The sequence below is a fragment of the Salmo salar genome, chromosome ssa15 (assembly GCF_905237065.1).
Source record: "Salmo salar chromosome ssa15, Ssal_v3.1, whole genome shotgun sequence".
Lineage (NCBI taxonomy): Eukaryota > Metazoa > Chordata > Actinopteri > Salmoniformes > Salmonidae > Salmo > Salmo salar.
In genome coordinates this window covers 33,318,089-33,343,050 of record NC_059456.1, presented here as the reverse complement: position 1 = coordinate 33,343,050, position 24,962 = coordinate 33,318,089, and the positions used below count along the sequence as shown (strand labels likewise).

Below are 24,962 nucleotides of genomic sequence, written 5' to 3'. Positions count from 1 at the left end.
AAATAAGAATATGAAATACACTAAGTAGGCAAGCATAATATATACAGGAATTATTTAAAAAGTCAGATCCAATACCATATTTACAATGTGCAGGGACACTGGAGTGATGGAGGCAGATATGTATAGGGGTAAGGTGAATAGGCAACAGGATATAAGATAAACAGAGTAGCAGCAGCTTGTATGTAAGTGGGTGTGTGGGTGTGTAGAGTCAGTGTAAATGTATGTGCATATTATATGTGAGTGAGCAGATGGAGTGAGTGTGTAGGGCCCTGTGAGTGTGCGTAGAGACAAAAATAGTTCACAAATAAAAGTTCAATAAAGATAGGTTAGCTATTTATCAGTCTTATTGCTTGGAGATAGAAGCTGTTCAAGAGCCTGTTGGTGCCAGACTTGATGTACCGCTTGCCGTGCAGAAGCAGAGAGAAAAGACTATGGCTTGGGTGGTTGGATTTTCCGTGCCTTCCTTCCACACCGCCTGTCATATTCTTCGTCGTCTGAAGAGGAGAAATCATCGGACCAATATGCAGCGGGTATATTGCTCATCTTCGTATTTATTGAAGGTAAACACACTTAAACAAAATAACGACGATAACAGTCAAGTAAGGTGCACAGACTAAACCGGAAACAACCACCCACAAACACAAGTGAAAACAAACACACTTAAATATGGCCTCCAATCAGAGATAACAACAAACAGCTGCCTCTGATTGGAGGTCATTGACAAAACTAACATAGACATAGAAAACCTAGAAAAACCACATAGAAATAGAAAACATAGAACATAAACCAAAAACCCCGAAACACACTAAACAAACACCCCCTGCCACGCCCTGACCAAACTACAATAACAAATAACCCCTTATACTAGTCAGGACGTGACACCGCCTGATATAGATTCTCTCATCTAGGCTTTTTACCACAGGGGCCCAGACTGCCTGAAGGGCCCCTTCTAGCAGCTTCCTTCTCGCATCAGGGCCAGCATTTACTAATAATAATACCGCAAGTCTGCTCGTCGCCACAGGCTGCTCCAGTTCCGCTCTTTTATATTCGGCCACACAGTGAAACATAATGAGAAATTGTCCTTTTTAATGTTACGCCTAGCTGAGTTGTATTGGCACGGTCCAGAAAACAGAAATTAGTCATGTTATATTATGTATGACTGGCACCCAGTTGGTTCCAGTTCAATAACACAGGACAAAATAAGCTTGACAAAATAAAGATGACTTAGTCATAACCAATTTCTCAGAAAGTCGCACAAACTAAAAGTAAAACGTTTTGTTTATATACTCCGATAACCTTTGGTTGGTCACAAATTGGTCTACAAATGTTATCACAGTTTTCTGCCTTGAACCTTGGCATCATTTCGCAGGCTTGGGCTTTGTTTTCAGCCAGTGTCACTAATGTACTTAGATTCATCCTCACAGTGTTCGATTCAACCTTGACTGGGTGCTTCTCATTGTGTGCCTCTCTCTATCGATACGCAAAGCCTGAGAATATTTGTGAAGCTTCCCCACCGCACTGCCACAGTGGAACAGAACACGACTCCTTTATTTTGGTTATATTCTTATGCTCTAACGCCTTGTTCATATTTGTACATTAAGTTATGAATGTGCTTTGCAAATTCTTTCTTACAAACTCTTCGAACACACCGACAGCGTCATTGCATTTTGGTACACCAGAATTACATTCATTTCCAATGAAACTCTGCTTTTGCTTTGCAGCATTGCGTTGAAGAGGCAGTTGCAGTGCGTTGGATGTGGTGCATACGTTGGATTTAACGTATGCGTCAATTTAACTTATGCGCCAAACTGTATGCATAGACGGCGTGACAGAAATGGTAGCAGAAGGTAAATGTTGAACTTTTGTTGCATACGTATCCAGATGATGCTGCGTACTATTTTGCGCAATAACGCTGTCGGTATGTTCGAAGCTTTAGTCCTCTTTGTTCCTGGGTGAACATAGGTACTAAAGATTTCCAACGCTGCCAAGCAAATTCTGCAGTGACCATAATCTTAAACTAAACTCTCTGGCCCTGAGCTTTTCCATTAGCCTCAGATTGTACTGCTCTTGTTTTTTTAAGACCATTTTCATTCAGACCAGCTTGCCGATTGTAATATTAGTAATTGAGTTTGAGTTTCTACAGAAGCCTGTCTCTGCCTCCTCTCTTGGCGTTGCCTCCGCCATATGGTACTGTAGATTCTTTCTCTGAACATCTGTCGTACAGTATTAATACATTCTATACATGTCTCTGGGCAAACTTCTCTGCTCCCTCCATGAACCTAATGATTTGTTGTTTTGGTCTTTGACCTAAGCATAAGCTGTCAAATGGTGTGCAACTGGGCATTGATGTTTGCAATTTGATTGATGCATTATAATTACTGTGATGAGTGCTTGATACTGATAAAGTAACACGATTGGGGTTTCAAAATTCTGGGAACTTTCAATAAATTACCTTGTTTTCCCGGTTGGAGGATTCCCGGAATCGGGAGGGAATAAGCAGGAATTCCGGAGTCTTCCAAAAGTTCCCTGAGTTTTGCAACCCGAAACGATATCACGGCAAAAAAAAAAAAAAGCGTATTAGCTAAAGTCACAGAATAACTACTGGGCTTAATTTTTTTGAACATTGAGCAATATGTTGATGTTGTAACAACAATTTCTTTCAAAAATAAAACACCATATTAAATAACAGAATAATGTCTTAAATGTTCCTTGAAAAACCATATGAGACTGAGCATGCAAAATTATTTTACAATTACATCTATTACAACTCTTTTAAAATGTAATTAGAAACATATCAGGGTTAATTTGCTCAACTATAGCCATAATATTGGGTCAATTTACATTACATGTTAGTCATTTAGCAGACACTCTTATCCAGAGCCACTTAACAAAAGCAATTAGGGTTAAGTGCCTTGCTCAAGGGCACATTGACAGAATTTTCACCTAATCTACTCTGGGATTTGAACCAGCGACCTTTCATTCATTAGAGCTATGATTCATCACAGCTACAGTGCATTCAGAAAGTATTCAGACCCCTTTTTCCACATTTTGTTACATTACAGCCTTATTCTAAAATGGATTAAATACATTTTTGTTCCTCATCAACCTACACACAATACCCCATAATGACAAAGCGAAAACAGGTTTTTAGATTTAAAAAGAAAAACATAAATACCTTATTTATGTAAGTATTCAGACCCTTTGCTATGTGACTCTAAATTTAGCTGAGGTGCATGCTGTTTCCATTGATCATCCTTGAGATGTTTCTACAAGTTGATTGGAGTCCACCTGTAGTAAATTGAATTGATTGGACATGATTTGGAAAGGCACACACCTGTCTATATAAGGCCTCCATCATTCTTAAATGGAAGAAGTTTGGAACCACCAAGACTCTTCCTAGAGCTGGCCGCCTGGCCAAACTGAGCAATCGGGGGAGAAGGGCCTTGTTCAGGGTGGTGACCAAGGACCCAATGGTCACTGTGACAGAGCTCCAGAGTTCCTCTGTGCAGATGGGAGAACCTTCCAGAAGGACAACCATCTCTGCAGCACTCCACCAATCAGGCCTTTATTGTAGAGTTGCCAGATGGAAGCCACTCCTCAGTAAAAGACACGTGACAGCCTTCTTGGAGTTTGTCAAAAGGCACCCAAAGACTCAGACCATGGGAAACAAGATTCTCTGGTTTGATGAAACCAAGATTGAACTCTTTGGCCTGAATGCCAAACGTCACGTCTGGTGGAAACCTGGCACCATCCCTACGGTGAAGCATGTTGGTAGCAGCATCATGCTGTGGGGATGTTTTTCAGCGGCAGGGACTAGTCAGGATCAATTGAAAGATGAAAAGAGCAAAATACAGAGAGATCCTTGATGAAAACCTGCTCCAGAGTGTTTGGGACCTCAGACTGGGGCGAAGGTTCACCTTCCAACAGGACAATGACCCTAAGCACACAGCCAAGACAACGCAGGAGTGGCATCAGGACAAGTCTCTGAATGTCCTTGAGTGGCCCGGCCAGAGCCCAGACTTGAACCTGATCGAACATCTCTGGAGAGACCTGAAAATAGCTGTGCAGCGAAACTCCACATCCAACCTGACGGAGCTTGAGAGGATCTGCAGAGAAGAATGGGTGAAGCTCCCCAAATACAGTGTGTAACAGACAGACCTATAGTATGTTTAGGAGGGAAGTTTGGTAGGGTGACCTGATGTGTAATAACTCTGAAAATCATTTTGTCAAACAGATTTTGGATCCCGCAATGCAGTTGGCATCAGTTGCTGGGACTGCTTGTCTCTTTCCAATGTGTCTGCCGACCACGGATAGGTCTGAGGAGCTATTTGGTGTCACAGCTAGCTTGCTGGGGGGGTTTGGCCTCCCGAGTGGCACAGTGGTCTAAGGCACTGCATCACTAGAGATTCTGGGTTTGAGTCCAGGCTCTGTCGCAACCGGCTGCGACCGGGAGACCCATGGGGCGGCGCACTATTGGCCCAGCGTTGTCCTGGTTAGAGGAAGGTTTGGCCGGCAGGGATGTCCTTGTCCCATCGCGCGATAGCGACTCCTGTGGCGTGCCGGGCGCAGTGCACACTGACACGGTTGCCAGGTGTATGGTGTTTCCTCCGACACATTGGTGCGGCTGACTTCCGGGTTAAGTGGGCATTGTGTCAAGAAGCAGTGCGTCTTGGTTGGGTTGTGTTTCGTGGGACGCACGTCTCTCGACCTTCGCCTCTCCCGAGTCCGTATGGGAGTTGCAGCAATGAGACAAGACTGTAACTACCAATTAGATACCACGAAATTGGGGAGAAAAAAGGTTACAAATAAATTGCGGGGTTACCTGAATGCAGCCCGCGATGCGGTTAGCCATTGTGGCTGGGAACGGCGGATTGTCCCGGGTTTGTGGCTGTCTAGATCCCTACTGTTTGTTGTTTTCAATCTTCCCGGTGACCTTCCCTGTCTGGTACTGTGAGGAGTAACAGCGTAACCTACGTTGCTAGCTACCATGACAAAGACCAAAGCCGGCGGGAGTACTGTTGAGGACACTGGTGTCTCTCTATCACTCGTGAAGGATATTTTAAACAAACAAAAAGAGACCTACAAGCAGTTGTTACAACAACAAAATAGCTTGAAGTGTTTTGTCCAAATACTTGTGGATTCCACTAATAAAATAATGGATGACCTGACCAGAGAGGTCCAGGACCTGAAGAACAGTTTGCAGTTCTCCCAGGGTCAGCTCGATATGTTGAAATAGGAGAACGGCAGATGACAGCAATCTGTAAGTCATTGAGAGAGGACATCAGCTCTGTGTGTGAATCCATGATAACAATGACAGATAAATCAGACTATCTCGAGGGACAATCAAGGCGGAACAACATGGTTGTGGATGGAATTGCAGAATCTCCACATGAGACCTGGATGGAGTCTGAGGACAAAGTGAGGGAAATTATCTCTGAGAAATTGAAGATGGACCACAGGAAGATTGAGGTGGCGCGCGCCCACAGGACTGGAAAACCCACCACCGGCCCAGGTGATAGGCCCAGGCCGATAGTGGTCAAGTTTCTGAGGTTCAAGGACAAGGTAGCCGTTCTAGAAAGAGCCAAGAACATGAGAGGAACGTATATCTTCCTCAACGAGGACTATCCTGAAGCTGTGCGCCAGAAGAGCAAAGCACTGATACCAGCCATGAAAGCTGCCAGAACGCGTAGAGACATTGCTTACATTCCCAATGACAGGCTCATTGTCCACCCTCCCTCCCAGAAGCCTGGAAGGGATGAGAGAGCCAGGCTTATGGGTTCGTAGCTTCAACTCCGCAGCGCACACACACACACACCAATTGATTAACGGACTGCTGAATGTGTATTTTTTTTCTCTTGCTTTGTTTGCTCTTTTCAGTATTATGTCTATCTCTGATAAGCTACCCAGGAAAGGGCTGAAAATAGCCCATATTAATATATGTAGCCTTAGAAATAAGGTTCATGAAATCAATAACTTGCTAACATCAGATAACATTCATAAATTAGCCATTTTTGTGACTCACTTAGATAATTAATTTGATGATACAGCAGTAGCAATACAAGAATACAACATCTATAGAAGAGACCGAAATGCTTATGGGGGAGGTGTTCCTGTATATATTCAGAGCCATATCCCTGTAATGCTCAGAGAAGATCTTATGTCAAGTGTTATTGAAGTGTTGTGGTTGCAGGTTCACCTGGCACATCTAAATCATTTTCTTTTGGGGTGTTGCTATAGGCCATCAAGTGCCAACAATCAGTATCTACATAATATGTGTGAAGTGTTTGATAGTGTATGTGATGTATCTGGAGGCGAAAGAAACGCACACCTGTTTAGGCGAGGTGCTGGCTCATTATATCCTGATGAAGACAGCTTGTCTGTCGAAACGTTGGATATTAGGTTATTAAAGTATTGCATCTGAGCTCTTTGAGTGTGCGGCTCTCCTTTTCTTTTTCAAGTGTATGTGATGTAACCAGAGAGGTCTACTTTCTTGGGGACCTGAATATTGGCTGGTTTTCATCAAACTGTCTGCTCAAGAGGAAGCTTCTTACTTTAACCAGTGCCTGTAGTCTGGTTCAGGTTATTAATCAACCTACCGGGGTGTTTAAAAACACTACAGGAACAAGATCATCCACATGTATCGATCACATTTTTACTAATACTGTAGAACTTTGTTCTAAAGCTGTATCCGTACCCATTGGATGCAGTGATCACAATAAAGTGGCTATATCCAGGATTTTCTTCTTTTTTTTTAACTTTGGGCAACAGTTGGTCCACTCTGGACTCCAAAGGCAACAAGCCCACCTCCCAGAACTCCTGTACCCCTATGTGGGTCCTACGGGGCACATTCAGCATATACCTGATAACATTATTTTGCATGACCTACATTCTCTTTTTCAGCTTTTTTGATAGCCCACTATACCAAGCAGAGCAGGCATAATCAAAATGACACTGAATCAAGCTTGAGACAAGCAGTTTCTTAACTTTTAATGGTCAATTATCTAGTGTTACGATATAAAAATGTACATTTGTTTGCCATTTTAGTAAGAATTTTTGCAGCAATCAGGCCTCCAGAAAGGGATTGATCTAGGGTCACACTAAGATAAGATACTTGTTTTAGATTCAATTTCCTTGCCTGCACAGTTTACTTATCTTGTCAGCCCTAAGCAATCTATGTTTTGTTCCAACCAGAATCGATTCAGTTTTTCCCAAATGTAGTGACAATTTGTTGTCAGACAACCAATCTCTAACAAAATGCAATTCTTTTTCAGGGTCTCCTCTATGTAAACTGTATCCTTCCCTGATACCAGTATGGCTGAATCATCAGCTTAAAGCAAGAGTTTGCACTTTACTGTATCTGGAATATCTTTAACATATATAAGAAATAAGAGAGGCCCTAAAATTGATCCCTGCGGTACTCCACAGGATATTTATTTGGCCTCTGACAGAACATCACCAACATTACATACTTGTGTTATGTTTGTCAGATAAGACCTAAACCAATTCAATTCTACATAATTTAGACCCATGCATGTCAGTTTCATTAGGAGAATATCATGGTCTACAGTTTCAAAAGCTTTCTGCAAGTCTACAATGACCATACCTGTATAGTTCCCCTTCTCACTTTCCTGCTTAATGTGGTCAAAAAGGTGGATATGGCAAGTATCAGTGGAATGAGCTGTTCTGAAGCCGGATTGTAGTTCAAAAATACGTTTGTGCTCAAGAAGGTATCCCTGAAGTGGGAAAGCCAAAGTTTCAACAGCTGGGCCTAAAACAGTGTATAAGAGATCATACAAAATATTTTTCTGTGACTCTTATGTGGATGATGTTACAAATATGTGTTGGTCTGGTGTGATTAATGAGGAGCATCCAGATGTTGCATTAACAAAATGCAAAAAAATAAATTCTCCTTCATGAATTTATGAAGTTGCTTCTTCCAATTATTGATAAACATGCACCTGTTAACTGGGCAAGGTGGGATGTTAGCGTCCCACTCTATTCAACAGCCAGTGGAATCGCGTGGCGTGAAATACAAATACCTAAAAAATGCTATAACTTCAATTTCTCTAACATATTACTATTTTACACCATTTGAAAGATAAGACTCTCGTTAATCCAACCACATTGTCCGATTTCAAAAAGGCTTTACAGCAAAAGCAAAACATTAGATTATGTCAGGAGAGTACCCAGCCAAAAATAATCACACAGCCATTTGCAAAGCAAGCATATATGTCACAAAAACTCAAACCACAGCTAAATGCAGCACTAACCTTTGATCTTCATCAGATGACACTCCTAGGACATTATGTTATACAATACATGCATGTTTTGTTCAATCAAGTTGATATTTATACCCAAAAAATGCTTTTTACATTAACATGTGATGTTCAGAACTAGCATACCCACCGAAAACTTCCGGTGAATTTACTAAATTACTCATCATAAACGTTGACAAAATACATAAGAATTATTTTAAGAATTATAGATACAGAACTCCTTTATGCAATCACTATGTCAGATTTTAAAATAGCTTTTCGGCGAAAGCACATTTTGCAATATTCTGAGTACATAGCTCAGCCATCACGGCTAGCTAATTTGACACCCACCAAGTTTGGGGCAACCTAAACTCAGAATTACTATTAGAAAAATTGGATTACCTTTGCTGTTCTTCGTCAGAATGCACTCCCAGGACTTCTACTTCAACAACAAATGTTGCTTTGGTTCCAAATAATCCATAGTTATATCCAAATACCTCCGTTTTGTTCGTGCGTTCAGGTCACTATCCAAAGTGTAACGCGCAAATGCATTTCGTGACAAAAAAAATCAAAATTTTCCTTTACCGTACTTAGAAGCATGTCAAACGCTGTTTAAAATCAATTTTTATGCTATTTTTCTCGTAAAATAGCGATAATATTCCAACCGGACAATGTTGTATTCATTCAAAGAGGGAAAGAAAAAAATGGCGAGGTCTCGTGAATGCGCATCTCCAGTCTCACTGTCCCCAGGCAGTCCACTGACAAACTCTGCTCCTGTTATCTGCCCGGAGACAGGAGACGCGTCAATCCGGTTTCTGAAGGCTTTAGAGAGCCAATGGAAGCCTTAGAAAGTGTCACGTAACAGCACAGATACTGTAATTTCAATAGAGATGCAACAGAAGGACTACAAATTGTCAGACAGGCCACTTCCTGCTTGTAATTTTCTCAGGTTTTTGCCTGCCATATGAGTTCTGTTATACTCACAGACACCATTCAAACAGTTTTAGAAGCTTTAGAGTGTTTTCTATCCAAATCTACTAATAATATGCATATTCTCGTTTCTGGGCAAGAGTAGTAACCAGTTTAAATCGGGTACGTTTTTTATCCGGCCGTGAAAATACTGCCCCGTAGCCCAGACAGGTTAAGAAACTGACTGTTTGGAACTGTTAAAGACTCCATGATTTGATGAGGAATTGAAAAACTGTATGGTTGAAAGAGATGGGGCAAAGGAGTGGCTAATAAGTCTGGCTGCACATCTGACTGGCTTACTTTAAATGAAATTATGGGCAGAAAGACAAATTCAATTGCATCTTTCATCGAATCAGATGGCTTATTCATCACAAAACCCTTTAATGTTGCAAATTATTTTAATGATTATTTCATTGGAAAAGTGGGCAAACTTAGACAGAAAATGCCAACAAACAGTGAGCAATTGTATTCATGCATAAAATAACTAATAATGAAAGAAAAGCGTTGCAAGTTTGAATTTTATAAAGTTTGTGTGAGAGAGTTGGAATTTTTTGTTTGTTGATCAATAATGACAAACCTCCTGGCATTGACAACTTATATGAAAAGCTACTGAGGATGGTAGCTGACTCTATAGCCACTCCTATCTGTCATATTTTTAATCTGAGCCTAGAGGAATGTCTTTGTCCTCAGACATGGAGGGAAGCCAAGGTAATTCCGCTACCCAAGAGTGGTAAAGCGGCCTTTACTAGTTCTAACACCTTGCTGCCAGCTCTTAGCAAACTGTTGGGGAAAAAAATGTGTTTGACCAAATACAATGCTATTTCTCTGTAAACAAATGAAGACTTTCAGCATGCTTATAGAGAAGGGCACTCAACTTGTACTGCACTGACACAAATGACAGATGATTGTTTGAAAGAAATTGCTAATAAGAAGATTGTGGGAGCTGTACTGTTAGATTTCAGTGCAGCCTTTGATATTATTTATCATAACCTATTGAAAAAACAAATGTGTTAAGGCTTCTCAACCTCTGCCATATCGTGGATTCAGAGCTATCTATCTAATATAACGCCAAGGGTTTTCTTTAATGGAAGCTTCTCTAATGTCAAACAAGGAAAGTGTGCTGTACTGCAGGGCAGCTCTCTAGGCCCTCTACTATTTTCTATTTTTATCAATGACCTGCCACTGGCATTAAGCAAAGCATGTGTGTCCATGTATGCTGATGATTTAACCATATACGCATCAGCAACCACAGCTAATGAAGTCACTAAAACCCTTAACAAAGAGTTGCAATCTGTTTTGGAATGTGTGGCCAGTAATAAACTGGTCCTGAACATCTCTAAAACTAAGAGCATTCTATTTGGTACAAACCATTCCTTATGCTCTGCTTTTTTGACACCACACTCCAAAAAGCAAGTTCTGCAGGCTCTAGTTTTGTCTAATCTTGATTATTGTCCAGTCGTGTGGTCCAGTGCTGCAAGGGAAGACCTAGTTAAGCTGCAGCTGGCCCAGAACAGAGTGGCACGTTTTGCTCTTCATTGTAATCAGAGGACTGATATAAATATTATGCATGCCAGTCTCTCTTGGCTAAGAGTTGAGGAGAGTCTGACTGCATCATTTCTTCGTTTTATAAGAAACAATGTGTTGAAAATCCCAAATTGCTTGCATAGTCAACTTATACACAGCTCTGACACACACACTTATCCCACCAGACATGCCACCAGGGGTCTTTTCACAGTCCCCAAATCCAGAACAAATTCAAGAAAGCATACAGTATTATATAGAGCCCTTATTGCATGGAACTTCCTTCCAGCTCATATTGCTCAAATAAACAGCAAACCTGATTTCAAAAAACAGATAAAACAACACCTCACGGCACAACGCCGCTCCCCTATTTGACCTAGATAGTTTGTGTGTATGCATTGATATGTAGGCTACGTGTGGCTTTTTAAAAATGTATATAGTTCTGTCCTTGAGCTGTTCTTGTCTATTGATGTTCTGTATTATGTAATTATGTTTTGTGTGGACCCCAGGAAGAGTAGCTGCTGATTTGCAACAGCTGATGGGGATCCTAATAAAATGCCGAAAAATACCAAACCCACAAGTGTGAATTTGATTCTAGAGGGGGGATAATAAATAGACTAATAATTTGGCTAGAGTGTAGGGGCAGAATTATGTAATCTTGTCTTCAGGATATTTTATCTATTTTCTTTATTTAGTCTGATCAGTGGAACAATTCTCATTTTCCCAGTGCAATCACATATTTGAAATCTGATATACCTACTTTGAAAATTAATTTTATGAGGCTTTGTATTTCTGCTGCCATTCATGGACAGTGTTGTAAGGGCTGTCGTCGGTGAAAGTAGGAGACCAAGGTGCAGCGGAGGATGTGTATTCATCTTTGGTATTTAATGAAAAGAGAACACTTTACAAAAATAAACAAAAATGACAGCCAAACAGTCCTGTCAGGAAAAACTCTAAACAGAAACAATCACCCACAAAAACCCAAAGGAAAAACAGGCTACTTATGTGTGACTCCCAATCAGCAACAACGAACTACAGCTGTGCCTGATTGGGAGCCACACACGACCAAACCAAAGAAACCAGCCAACATAGAAAAATGAACATAGGACGCCCACCCAATGTAACACCCTGGCCTAACCAAAATAAAGAACAAAAAATCCCTCTCTATGGCCAGGACGTTACAAGTGTTGAATAAGTCATACAAATAAGCATGGGATATTAAATGCTCCAGGAATCAAATATAGTTTTGGACATTTTAGTATCGTGCACATGCTAGGCAGAGATGGTAGGGGGACTCACATCTCATGAACACACATTTTGTCTATGTAGAGTAAGATGATGTCAAGGATCTTCGACTAGTAGGCATAAACCACCTGAATATTGATATTCATTCTATTTGTTTTGAAGGTTGGGTGATTTAGAGAAATGAATATTTTCAAACACCTAGCACTTGGGAAACAGATCAGGATTTTCTTCTAGCCCTATTTTAAAGAGACAATTCACCCAAATTACAAAATGTTTGTCCTTACCTTGAAAGCAGTCTATGGACAAGGAGACTGCAGTCTATGATTTGGTTACCCACTGCCATTCAACCATTAATATTAACATTACCTGTGCAGAGCCTTGGTGTAGTGGTAACACTCCTGACACGTGTCACATATACAAGTTTCCACCTGAAAACAGGGATCAGTCCCTGCTTCCAACCTTCCCACTGTTTCTACCATTTGCCTGCCTCCCTATCTCATGTTATTATGATCTGAATAAAGCGTCAAACCACCTACAAAAATATGTTTACCAAAATATTTGCATACTTTCAATTTCATCCCCCAAAACTCTCAAGGTAATAAAGTTGTCAAATTTTTAGTTAATTTAATTTTCAAAGCATCCTGAATACACCTGACCTGTTTTTTTTACCCTGGATCTAGGCCTAAGCCATTTCAAAATACGTAAAATGTTCTTGTGGGAGGACCCCAGTGCCCCATCTAAGGGTTGTGCCAGGGGGTAATGAAATTCACATAGCAAATCTCACTCCATGCATTCTTCAAAAGTTGGCAGCCCTGATGTCATGTGTAAAATAGTTTTTTTTGTCGTTTTTCTACTAAACCTCCCTTGCACTGCACTGCATTGTAACACCTTTTGCATAGTTGTTTCAGTGAGCTGGCCCTCATCTTCTCTGTTAGCAAAGTATTCCCATAGTTCGCTTCTGGAGCCAGTTTTGTCAAGCTGTGGGTGTAGAGATATTTTCGTTGTAAGCTATGCTGTTGGCATTCTCTCTCTCCTCTGCGCTTGCTCCTCAAAAGTGTCTTGCGCTGTCAGCTGCATGCGCATGTAGCCTGACTAGCTTACTACTGCCTCCTTAAAAATATTCAGACAAATTACTAGACAGTTTCGATCCTCTCAACCTGTATGGCGTGAGACACATTTGACAGAAGTACCTGAAGTAACAAAAATTATTGTACTAGTATCGAAAAAGTACCGAAGTTTCGGTATACTGTGCAACACTACCCTACATAGTGCACTACTTTTAACCTCAAGCCTTACTATGGCCTATAGGGCTCTGGTCAAAAGTAGTGCACTATAAAGGGAATAGGGTGCAATTTGGGACGTAGGCTATGGGTTTCTGTGCGTTCTTATAGGAGGCTATAGATGTCATTCTATTCCCCAGACTCCAGCTTATTTTCATTCCTTGCTGTACAGTGTTACAGTATCTGTCCTGTTGCTGACGAAATCTCCTGTTGTGTTTTTTTCAGCTCCTGGAAGGCAGCTTCATGTCCCTGGTCAGCTATGAAGTCAACGACCTTATCTTCCAGCCTTGCGGGGTGAGTCTGTCTTAAACACTGTTATTTGTGTCAGAGTCACTGGCCTGTCTCTACAGGCTGATTGCACCGCAGCACCAACTTTTTAACGACCTCCCTCTAATAATAAGACAGCGGGGTAGGACTCGGCCCTCAGGTCTCTGGAGAAATGTATTTGTCAAGCTCACTCTGTGTCAAAGTCACCTCTCCATGTCCTCCTGTCATTGTGAAGGAAGGGAGGGATGCCCAAACCTGCACTCTGACAGTCAACAGGTCCAGTATCTGTGTGGAACAGCCACTGTCTACACAATAAAAGGTGGAAGATAGATACACCATCTCTGCTTTGTGTTGGAGGGAAATAGCCATCTCTTGCGGGCACCACTGTAACGATGTTATGATGATGTTATTATTACAGCAGCGGTCCCGGGGAAGATTACCCTTATCTGGGGCAATAATCCTGGTCTTCGATCATCTCCCTCCCTCAAGGAGACACCGTATCCCCTATTTGGATTGTTTGAAGAGGATGTGTTTTTCTCTGGGGTGGCAGGTAGCCTAGCGGTTTAGAGTGTTGGGCCAGTAACCGAAAGGTTGCTGGTTCGAATCGCTGAGCCGACTAGGTGAAAATTATGTCAATGTGCTGTTGAGCAAGGCACTTAAGTCTAATTGCTCCTTTAAGTTTCTCTGGATAAGAGTCTCTGCTAAACCAGGGTTTGCCAAACTCGTTCCTGGGGCCCCCCCTGGGTGCACATGTATTTTTTGCCGTAGCACTACACTGTTGATTTTCAAATAATCAAAGCTTGATGATGAGTTGGTTATTTAAATCAGCTGTGTAGGGTAAAAACCAACACCCAGGGGGGCCCCATGACCGAGTTGGGAAACTCTGTGCTAAATGACTCAAATGGAAATGTAATACAACATGGCTCTGTACATAGTAAATTAATTAGCACAACATCATCACCTCAGGCACACGACAGATGGTGTCTTCACAGCGTAATGGGAGTGATGGAATTCAGAGAGAGACGTGCTGGCGATAAGTAGAGGTGGCGTGCAGCCGTGCACACCTGCAGGCACTCAGAGTAATGGGGCATGGAGTATTTTACATATAAATTGCTGACTCAGCGTCTTATCTCTGATGATGCACATTGTGTGTCAAACCCGTCTCTTCCAAATACTGATGAAGTACTACCTTCAGGAGTTCTCTAGTTTGGTGCCACAGGTGTTCGACATCAATTTCATATAAAATATACTCCAGTCAGTCTGTTCTTTAGTCAGTTGCTACGGTAGGTGTCAAACAAACTATCAAACCGTGTCTATGTATTTAAGTACCTCCTCTCTGGTGTTGGGTGCTATTTTCCTCTGACCTCAGGAACGTTTCTGTTCTCTTCTCTCGGAGGTCTCATCTATTTGCTATCGGGAGCCTTGTCTTCTTCTTTATGACGGTGTGCTACAATATTGATATCCCTGGTCCAGCTGCAAATCATACGGTAGCAACAGCAATGTCATTGATAGTCACTTAAATTAAACAGCATGATCATTACAAAGGTGCGTGTTGTGCTGTGGACAATAAAATGCCACTCTAAAATGTGCAGTTTTGTCACACAATACAATGCCACAAATGGGGGGCATGGGGCCTGGCTCCCCAGTGGGTAGACCTGGCTCCCAAGTGGGTGGGCCTTTGCCCTCCCAGGCCCACCCATGGCTGCACCCCTGCTCAGTCATGTGAAATCCAAAGATTATGGCCTAATTTATTTATTTAAATTGACTGATTTCCTTCTATGAACTGTAACTCAGTAAAGTCTTTGAAATTGTATCATGTTTGTATCACGTTTATATTTTTGTTCAGTATAGAAGGGAAGTAAAATGACCTAGAACCAATCCCCAACTATAAAATTATATAGAACCTATCCCCAACTAGGAAATTATATAGAACCTGTCCCCAACTAGGAAATGAGGGTAGATTTGGACTCAAGCTAAAAATCCAACCTGTTTGCCAATATCCCTTGAGCTGAATGTGCCTTTAATCAATTGTCACACAATCACAGGTGAAATGTGGTAAATGGATAATAGAGAAATATTTGGGCCGGAGGGAGAGCTAGTCCAGCCCTGCACCTGCTAGAAGAGCAGCTTTTCAAATCATGTTGTCATACAGTCCAGTTTAAGCCTGATGAAACACTTCCCTATGGGCAAAACAATGGCCATGGCATTGTCTTATTATCCAAGTTGTCAGATTAGATTGTCACTCAAGTGACCGTGACTAAGGAATCAAGTTTTGCCACGAGAAAACAGCGTCAGCCATTTTTAAGTCGGTCCATTTTGTCTGAAAGCAGCAGCAGCAGTCTGAGATCACCCACCTGGGATTCATTCAGAGCTTTCCCCCAGCCTTTACAGCACGCTCTGTCTGAGTCCTCCTCTCTGTAAAACCGTTTTGGTTTTGCATCGCTCTTTGATTTCAGATTTTATAATGGAGGATATGAAAATTTCAGTACCTATCAGTTAGTGGGAGGCAGTCTCCTGGGTGTGCTGGGCTGGGAATGAGATTAGGCTGCAAACGGGAGGTTTGGAGGGGTGGCAACAGCCCCACACTGCACCGGAACACAAATGGAGATTTGCTGGCTCTCTGACGTGAACAGGCATCTCTTTCAGGGGAACTAATTGATGTGCCATTTACGTTATTATCACAGAGGTAATTTCCTGTTCTCCCATTATAGCCAGTCACTGTGGTGCTCCCAAATGGCACCCTATTCCTTTATAGTGCACTACTTTTGACCAGAGTCCATAGGGCTCTGGTCAAAGTAGTGCACTATATAGTGAATAATAGAGTGCAATTTGTGACAGAACCACTGTGTTTGCCTCATTTCCGCTTTGGTCCTGCCCCCTCTTGTTCTCCCTATTTTTTGACAGTTCCGGCTTGGGAATCTTTGTTTTCTCAAAGCCATTTTGTGGTTGGCTTTGGAGCGTAAGCTCCACTTTAGGAGTAAAGGAGGGCTGTGTGGAAAATACTGATTCCATTCCATTTTCGGTGTTCATTTTTTTGCTGTTGCTATTAAAGCCAGGAAGACTGTACAGGTATTTGCCAAAATAAAGGCAGGTAGCCTAGTGGTTAGAGCATTGGGTTACTGGAACGAATCCCCAAGCTGACAAGGTAAAAATCTGTCATTCTGCTCCTGAACACTGTTCCCCGGTAGGCCGTCATTGTAAATAAGAATTTGTAGTTAAATACATGTTAAAAAGAAAACAAAGAGAGGGAGACAACAGACTAACTAGATAACCAGCCAAACTACACTATTTAAAAAAAAAAAAATTACTCGCTAGTTAACTATTTAGCTATTAGCGTGCATTTCATTGTCATGTCCTAAAATAACTTTCCACCGGCACTCGTGTATTACTGCAAATGGCCAACACGCAGTTGATTCGGGTGCGCAGTTGATGAAACTAATGCTGCATACTCTGGTTGTAAAACTATCTCTTAAGTGCTCAAAATTGTCTAGAATTCTCCTCTATTCAATACTGGCCATGTAATTCTGAGAAAGTAAAAAAATATTCTTAGAATAGCCTAATTGGCAAGTAACTCCTATGCTGTCAAGGTCACCCCTGAACACTGAATATTTTAACCTTACAAATAGATAAACAACTTAGTTAGCTACCTCGCCCACCTTAGCCATTTGATCCCTGGCTCATTGAATGAGGGAATTTTTTTATAAAGACAAAAGTATTTGGTTGTAATTGTAATGTTGCAGGGTGGCCAACCATTCCTGGACTCCTCCAAGAGAGTCCAGGAGAGATACTGGGTGTTCAGGCTTTTGCTCCAGCCCTGCTCGAACATACCACATCAAAAAAAATGTTTGAAAATCAGTTACTCAACAGGACCTTGATAAACTGTGTTTGAGCAGGGTTGGATCAAAAGCCTGCACTCCCAGTAGCTCTCCAGATGGAAGGTTGACGGACCACATGTGTTTCATACAGTAGCCTAGTGCAGTATTTTACTTTGTGGGAGGGGGGTTAAGTGTTTTGCTCAAGGGCACAATTGCCAGACATATAATACATGGGATCAGAGACCAGCAGCCGTCCATTGTCAATACCAGTGATAATAACGTTAGGTTATTTTGTGAAATGGTTCCTTGCGTCGTACAACACAATTTTCAGTCACCTTTTTGGCCCATGGTGTTAGCACATTTTTTGTGGGGGGGGGACAAGTAAGAAATTAGTCCTACTTGTTCGTAAGATAAGTGGATGAAAAAGTTCATGTCAAGCTCTGCTTGTAGACTGTACATTGTACAGTACAAAAACACCGCTAGCCAAACATAACAGTCTCTTGCTATGTGCACAGTTGAATTATAGGGCAACTACAGCTTCCCCAACATTTTGGGAGAAATGTTCCCAGACTTCAAAAGTGGTCTCCTGATGTGGTTTAATAAGCAGTGGACTTAGAACATCATCTATTTGTAGTCTTCAATATAAATAGTGTGATTTTGAGAGTGAAAACCTGAAAAATATAGGGAAAACCTGGAAAAACTGGGATTTTTTTTTAACCAAAAGATAAAACTGATTTTATAGGGCTCTACAACGTAGACAAAATCGCTAACAATAACACCCTTTTGAGATTGTGCAAAGGTTACATTTTTCCCACAAACAATCAGTGTAAATCTGATATTGTCAAGTTAAAATGTAATTATTTGTGTATGAAGGGTAGGTCATTATAGGCTACTTGCTGAGCCCGCAAATGAAAGATAACATTTAAATGATGTTTGCGTCATCCGCTTTCCCGGCCCAGTATTCTTTTCATCCGGGCCAGTATTCTTTTCATCCGGGCCAGTATTCTTTTCATCCGGCCCAGTATTCTTTTCATCCGGCCCAGTATTCTTTTCATCCGGCCCAGTATTCTTTTCATCCGGCCCAGTATTCTTTTCATCCGGGCCAGTAGCTTTCAGTTGGCACAAATTCACCTGAATTATCAAGCCCTGCAAGGGCATGCTAATGTAAAAGATGGCTAGTCGTTATTAGCCTGGTTCTGTATGGAATATAGGCACATTATGGGACACAGGTCAGGTCATTATCTCCCCACAGCAGCAAAGAATTGATGCAACCAAATCATGTGCTGGTGCCATCAACTGAAAAGGTTGGTAGCACCAGTGCCACCAGTTGAAAAAGTTAGTCTAGAACCCTGGTGTTTGTGTGTCTGTCTCAGTCACCAGATCTCAACCCAATTGAATACTTATGGGAATTTCTGGAGTGGTGCCTGAGACGGCGTTTTCCACCACCATCAACAAAACACCAAATGATGGAATTTCTCATGGAAGAATGGAGCATCGCTCCAATAGAGTTCCAGACACTTATAGAATCTATGCCAAGGTGCATTGAAGCTGTTCTGTCTTGTGGTGGCCCAACGCCCTATTAAGACACTTTATGTTGGTGTTTCCTTTATTTTGGCACTTACATGCACATCGTGATGATAATTTATAGATGTATTTATAAAAAAATAAGTGAGTTGAGTTTGTTGGATTCAGCTGACATATGCACACACTGTTGAGAGAACAACTAATTGACCAACTTTGGTTCGATTATTTTGAATTCCATTTTGTTCAGGGTTTTTTTAGTGAGCTCAATGTGCACATTGCACAGTTTCTCTAGAGATAAATCAGATCCAGACTGAACTGTGCGATGTAGTTAGTGTTGTAGTTACCAACAGGCCAATATTCTACATAGTTTAGCGCATAAAACGTGGTAATTAACTACAATGACCATAATCTATTGCATAATACTTGTCCGGTCTGTTTATTTAAGACTGCTACAGAAGAAGCAGAAGAATGCACAATCTTGAGGGGATATAGAGAGCAGCTGTTGCTTCGCGAGGTATCTCTTCCTGAAAATACATTATCTAAGTGATTGATAGTTGGTATTCAGCAGTCATAAAAGTATGCCTTATTTACTTTGGAGAACTACAAAATAGTGATTTTGTCAGACAGCATATGCAGCAGCTCAATAGAGATGAGATGGTGACTTGGAATGAAATGATAGCCATCAAATAAAACAAATGTAATGTACACAACAATTGAAATGTTTTATTAAAGTAAAGTAATGTGAATAAATGGTGGTTGATAAGTGATACGCCGTAATGGACAGTCACTACCATCATGGGACTATTATTCATTGTTTTATTCTGTGATTCCGTGATTTCTTTTTTCTATAATCTTACTGAACCAACTTCAAAAAGCACTAATCGCTCAGCACTAGCCCTTGGGCACAACATGCTCCACAATGAATATGTTTGGCAGCCTTCATTTGAATTTTCATTTGTAGAAATAGCCTAGCCCTGCCTGGCTCCCCCACAATAAGCCTCCGTCGGCATAGTCAATTGATGTAGCCTAGCGGAGGGTCAGAGTGCCCTCTATGACTAAAGTCCAGTTCTATTGAGAGTCTCATTAATATTTTCAGGGTACCTGATGGGTTCTCAGCACTGAATGAGAGGAGGATTGGATACACACTGGCCTTTTCCGAGGTTTGGATGCTTATGTGGTGGTCTGATGTGCGACCCAACCTGGCCGAGCTGCCTGCATAATGAGACTGAATGACCTTCTTCCCAGCTCAAACCAATTGTGAAGTTCACATTCAAACATTCCATTAAAGAACAACTCTTTATAGTTTGTGTTGATGAGCCTTCAGTGAACAGCCTGCCGTGATTGCTTTTCATCATGTGTGAATTGAACTGTCAGTGTGCTTTGAAGCTGTGGGCAGTGTGAAAATGTTTAAGACAAGTACAGGACAACAGACAGACAGCTGTCCATACCATCCATCTTGTCAGTAGGTCTCTACATTTCTGTAGGCCAATGTACTTAATTCTCACAGTTAAATTGAAAAGTTTACTTATATCACATCGCTGCATGAAATAAATTACTTTTCTAATTCAGACTTATGTCACCAGGAGGCTTATACATATTTCATGTGTTACTACATCAAGGCCTCTCTGCTCACCGAGAGATGCGTGTGAAATGTCCTGCAGAGAGAGATGTGTTAAATATCCTGCAGAGAGAGATGTGTTAAATGTCCTGCAGAGAGAGATGTGTTAAATATCCTGCAGAGAGAGATGTGTTAAATATCCTGCAGAGAGAGATGTGTTAAATGTCCTGCAGAGAGAGATGTGTTAAATATCCTGCAGAGAGAGATGTGTTAAATGTCCTGCAGAGAGAGATGTGTTAAATGTCCTGCAGAGAGAGATGTGTTAAATATCCTGCAGAGAGAGATGTGTTAAATGTCCTGCAGAGAGAGATGTGTTAAATGTCCTGCAGAGAGAGATGTGTTAAATGTCCTGCAGAGAGATATGTGTTAAATGTCCTGCAGTGAGAGCTTAAGGATTGGAACCTTTTTTTAAATTCTCGCCTAAAATGACATACCAAATCTAACTGCCTGCAGCTCAGGACCTGAAGCGAGGATATGCATATTCTTGATACCATTTGAAAGGAAATACTTTGAAGTTTGTGGAAATGTGAAATTAATTTGGAGAATATAACACATTAGATCTGGTAAAAGATAATACAAAGAAAAAAACATGCATTTTTTTATTTTATTCTGTAATCTTTGAAATGCAAGATAAAGGCCATAATGTACTATTCCAGGTTAAGCACAATTTAGATTTTGGCCACTAAATGGTGGCAGTGTATGTGCAAGGTTTTAGACTGATTCAATGAACCATTATATTTCTATTCAAAATGTTGTATCAAGGCTGCCCAAATGTGCCTAATTGGTTTATTAATAACTATTAATATAGTTCATAACTGTGCACTCTCCTCAAACAATAGCATGGTATTCTTTCACTGTAATAGCTACTGTAAATTGGACAGTGCAGTTAGATAAACAAGAATTTTAGCTTTCTGCCCATATCAGATATGTCTATGTCCTGGCAAATCTTCTTGTTACTTACAACCTCATGCTAATCACATTAGCCTACGTTAGCTCAACCGTCCCGCGGGGGACACACCAATCCCGTAGAGGTTAAATGTCTTGCAGAGAGATGTGTTAAATGTCCTACAGATGTGTTAAATGTCCTGCAGAGTGATGTTATATGTCCTGCAGAGTGATGTTATATGTCCTGCAGAGAGATGTTATATGTCCTGCAGTGAGATGCTATAAGTCCTGCAGAGAGATGCTATATGTCCTGCAGAGAGATGCTATATGTCCTGCAGAGAGATGCTATATGTCCTGCAGAGAGATGCTATATGTCCTGCAGAGAGATGCTATATGTCCTGCAGAGAGATGTTATATGTCCTGCAGAGAGATGTTATATGTCCTGCAGAGAGATGCTATATGTCCTGCAGAGAGATGCTATATGTCCTGCGGAGAGATGTTATATGTCCTGCAGTGAGATGTTATATGTCCTGCAGTGAGATGTTATATGTCCTGCAGAGAGATGCTATATGTCCTGCAGAGAGATGCTATATGTCCTGCAGAGAGATGTTATATGTCCTGCAGAGAGATGCTATATGTCCTGCAGTGAGATGCTATATGTCCTGCAGAGAGATGCTGTATGTCCTGCAGTGAGATGTTATATGTCCTGCAGAGAGATGCTATATGTCCTGCAGAGAGATAGGTGTTATATGTATTGCAGGGAGCTGGCCACATGCCCAGGGAGGGCGCAGGGTTTGCGTCCCAAATGGCACCCTGTTCCCTATATAGTGTACTATCCTTTGGGCCCTGGTCAAAAATAGTGCTCTATAAAAGGAATAGGGTGCGCATGTTCAACCATGGAGCTCCTCCTCTGTTTATCCTATCACCACTATTTGCCCTCCGGCTGAACCATCAGCTCCATCAGTGGGTGTGCATCAATAGTCTCCTCTCTGTACTGGTGACAGGGAGAGCCAGAACCCCTGTTATTCCATCCCTCTTATCTGTGTCACCACCAGCAAGGATGTGTCCATCCATCCATTGTGTAAATGGGGGATTGTGATTGTAGTCCTTCTATTTTTAGGCCTGTCCCTGTCTGACCCGGCTATTCATTAAATGGAGCTTTCCAAGAAGTACAATCATGCCTGACCTCCTTATTGATATATGCCATTTCAGAGATGGTATAGATGGATGGATTCTATATAGTGAAGCTACATTTCTCTCATTTTACAAATACTTTTCTCTCCCATAACTTGATGAAGTGTAGATTGACAAACAGTCTATTTACAATTTCTCAAATGTACTGGTTATCGTGTGAGTAAGGTCATAGTGTTGATGTGTGTTTTATCATGTGTGATGTCTTCAAGCTAGCTGGTGTCTTGACGTAGTGGTCCGTGTGAAAGCACATTCTCCTCATGACAAGCAGCCTGTCAAACATCCAGTTCTCTGGAGGTGCTACTGCATTGGAATAAGCTAAAAAGTACTTGTTTTGTTTAACTGCTTTAATTTCCTTCAAGGCAAACAATTTAGTACCCTAAAAAGACCAACAAATGTTAGAAGCTTAACCCTAGCTGTGAGAGTTTTCCATTAGCTTGTGCTAAAGCGAGCAGAAGTCAAGGAAGGGTAGTACATTTTACTGTAAACACAACATGCAACAATTTCAACAAGTTACAGTTCATTTAAGGAAATCAGTCAATTGAAATACATTCATTATGCCCTAATCTATGGATTTCACATGACTGTGCAGGGGCGCAGCCATGGGTTGGCCTGGAAGGGCATAGGCCCACCCACTGGAAAGCTAGGCCCAGCCAATCAGAAATAATATTTTCCCCAAAAACGGCTTTATTACAGACAGAAATACTCCTCAGTTTATCAGCTGTCCGGGTGGCTGGTCTCAGACGATCCCGCAGGTGATGAAGCCGGATGTGGAGGTCCTGGGCTGGTGTGGTTACACGTGGTCTGTGGTTGTGAGGCTGGTTGGACGTACTGCCAAATACTATAAAACGACGTTGGAGGTGGCTTATGGTAGCGAAATTAACATTAAATTCTCTGGCAACAGCTCTAATGGACATTCCTGCAGTCAGAATGCCAATTGCAAGCTCTTTTTAAACTTGAGACATCTGTGGCATTGTGTTGTGCGACAGAACTGCACATTTTAGAGTGGCCTTTTATTGCCCCCAGCGCAAGGTGCACCTGTGTAATGATCATGCTGTTTAATCAGCTTCTTGATATGCCACACCTGTCAGGTGGATGGATTATCTTGGCAAAGGAGAAATGCTCACTAACAGGGATGTAAGCAATTGGTGCACAAAAGTTGAGAGAAATAAGCATTTTGTGCGTATGGAACATTTCTGGGAACTTTTATTTCAGCTCATGAGAAATGGGACCAACTCTTTACATGTTGCGTTTATATTTTTATTCAATATATTTTATCTGCATAGAGGGATACCACCTTTGACTGTGGGAGCCACTTAGGAGTAATCCATCAGAATGACAAGCTGGACCTTAGTGGCCCGGGTGGTGAACCCCTCCAAACAAACAAATGTCACGCAGTATTACCTCTGCATAGCAGAACAGAGCCGCTCACACACATCTCTCTCCTGACCCCAAACATCGATACTACACCCAATAAACACAGACATCCCATGGTGGCAAGGAGGAATAGCCTATCACAGACAAGACATGGCTTTTGATCTTTAGGGCCAGTGCTTTGTCGATTCGCAGGAGAACGGAATGTGAAAGACTGAGTTAGGATTTATGACATGAATAAATATTTTAAAACATTTTAAAGAATGTCATGTTTCTTTTCTCACCTTAACTTCTGTCAGTACCACAGTATATTCTCCTAGTTTTAAAGTGAACTGGGTGGCACCCCATTCCCTATATGGTGCACTTCTTTTGACCAGAGCCCTATGGGCCCTGCATTTGGGACACAGACAGGGTGGAGTTTAACAGGGTATTAATGACAGTGCTTGGATTTGACTGCTCAGATGTCCATGCAGTAATATAAACAGGGTACACCACCACAACACAGCAGTGGTTCTTCATCACTGCACTTTGGTTGTTATCTTGCCCAACACATTGCGTCCTTGGAAAATGTTTTTTTGTGTGGGGGGCTAAGAAGGAAAAAAACAGAAATTGAGCATTAGTAATAACAGAAGAGTGTCATTGCCACAGATGGCTGAATAGCAAATGGGCCAACGCTCCAGATGGTGATCTTTGTACGGTGCATGGAGCGAAGGGGAGTTGTTGCATGTACTAAAACCCGCACCAACTCCCCTTCACTCCATGCACTGTGTTCATTTCAAATAATGCTTAATTTCTAAAGGAAGAAGAAGAAAAATAAGACAAAATATCATGGAGGGACTTCTTATCTGGTCCCGGTGTGGGAGGGCTGTGGTAGATTGGAGTGATTATCCTGAAATATTGTTACTTCAATATGATCTTAGTAAATATCAGATTAATTTGGTTTTATAAATGACTGCCTCCTTTAACCCTCACTTCCTGTTAATACATTCTTCTCATTTTGGGTAAATTGTCTCTGAGA

General features: G+C 41.5%; 1 long non-coding RNA gene across 4 annotated transcripts in view; it reads left to right on the top strand.

Moving 5' to 3' along the window:
* Positions 1-24,962, top strand: part of LOC106571291 (uncharacterized) — a 149,735-nt gene that overhangs the window by 96,299 nt on the left and 28,474 nt on the right. For all 4 annotated transcript variants that reach the window (XR_006759157.1, XR_006759153.1, XR_006759154.1 and 1 more), the window contains one exon: positions 13,496-13,564. This is a non-coding gene — a long non-coding RNA (uncharacterized lncRNA). The remainder of the gene's footprint in view (positions 1-13,495; positions 13,565-24,962) is intronic.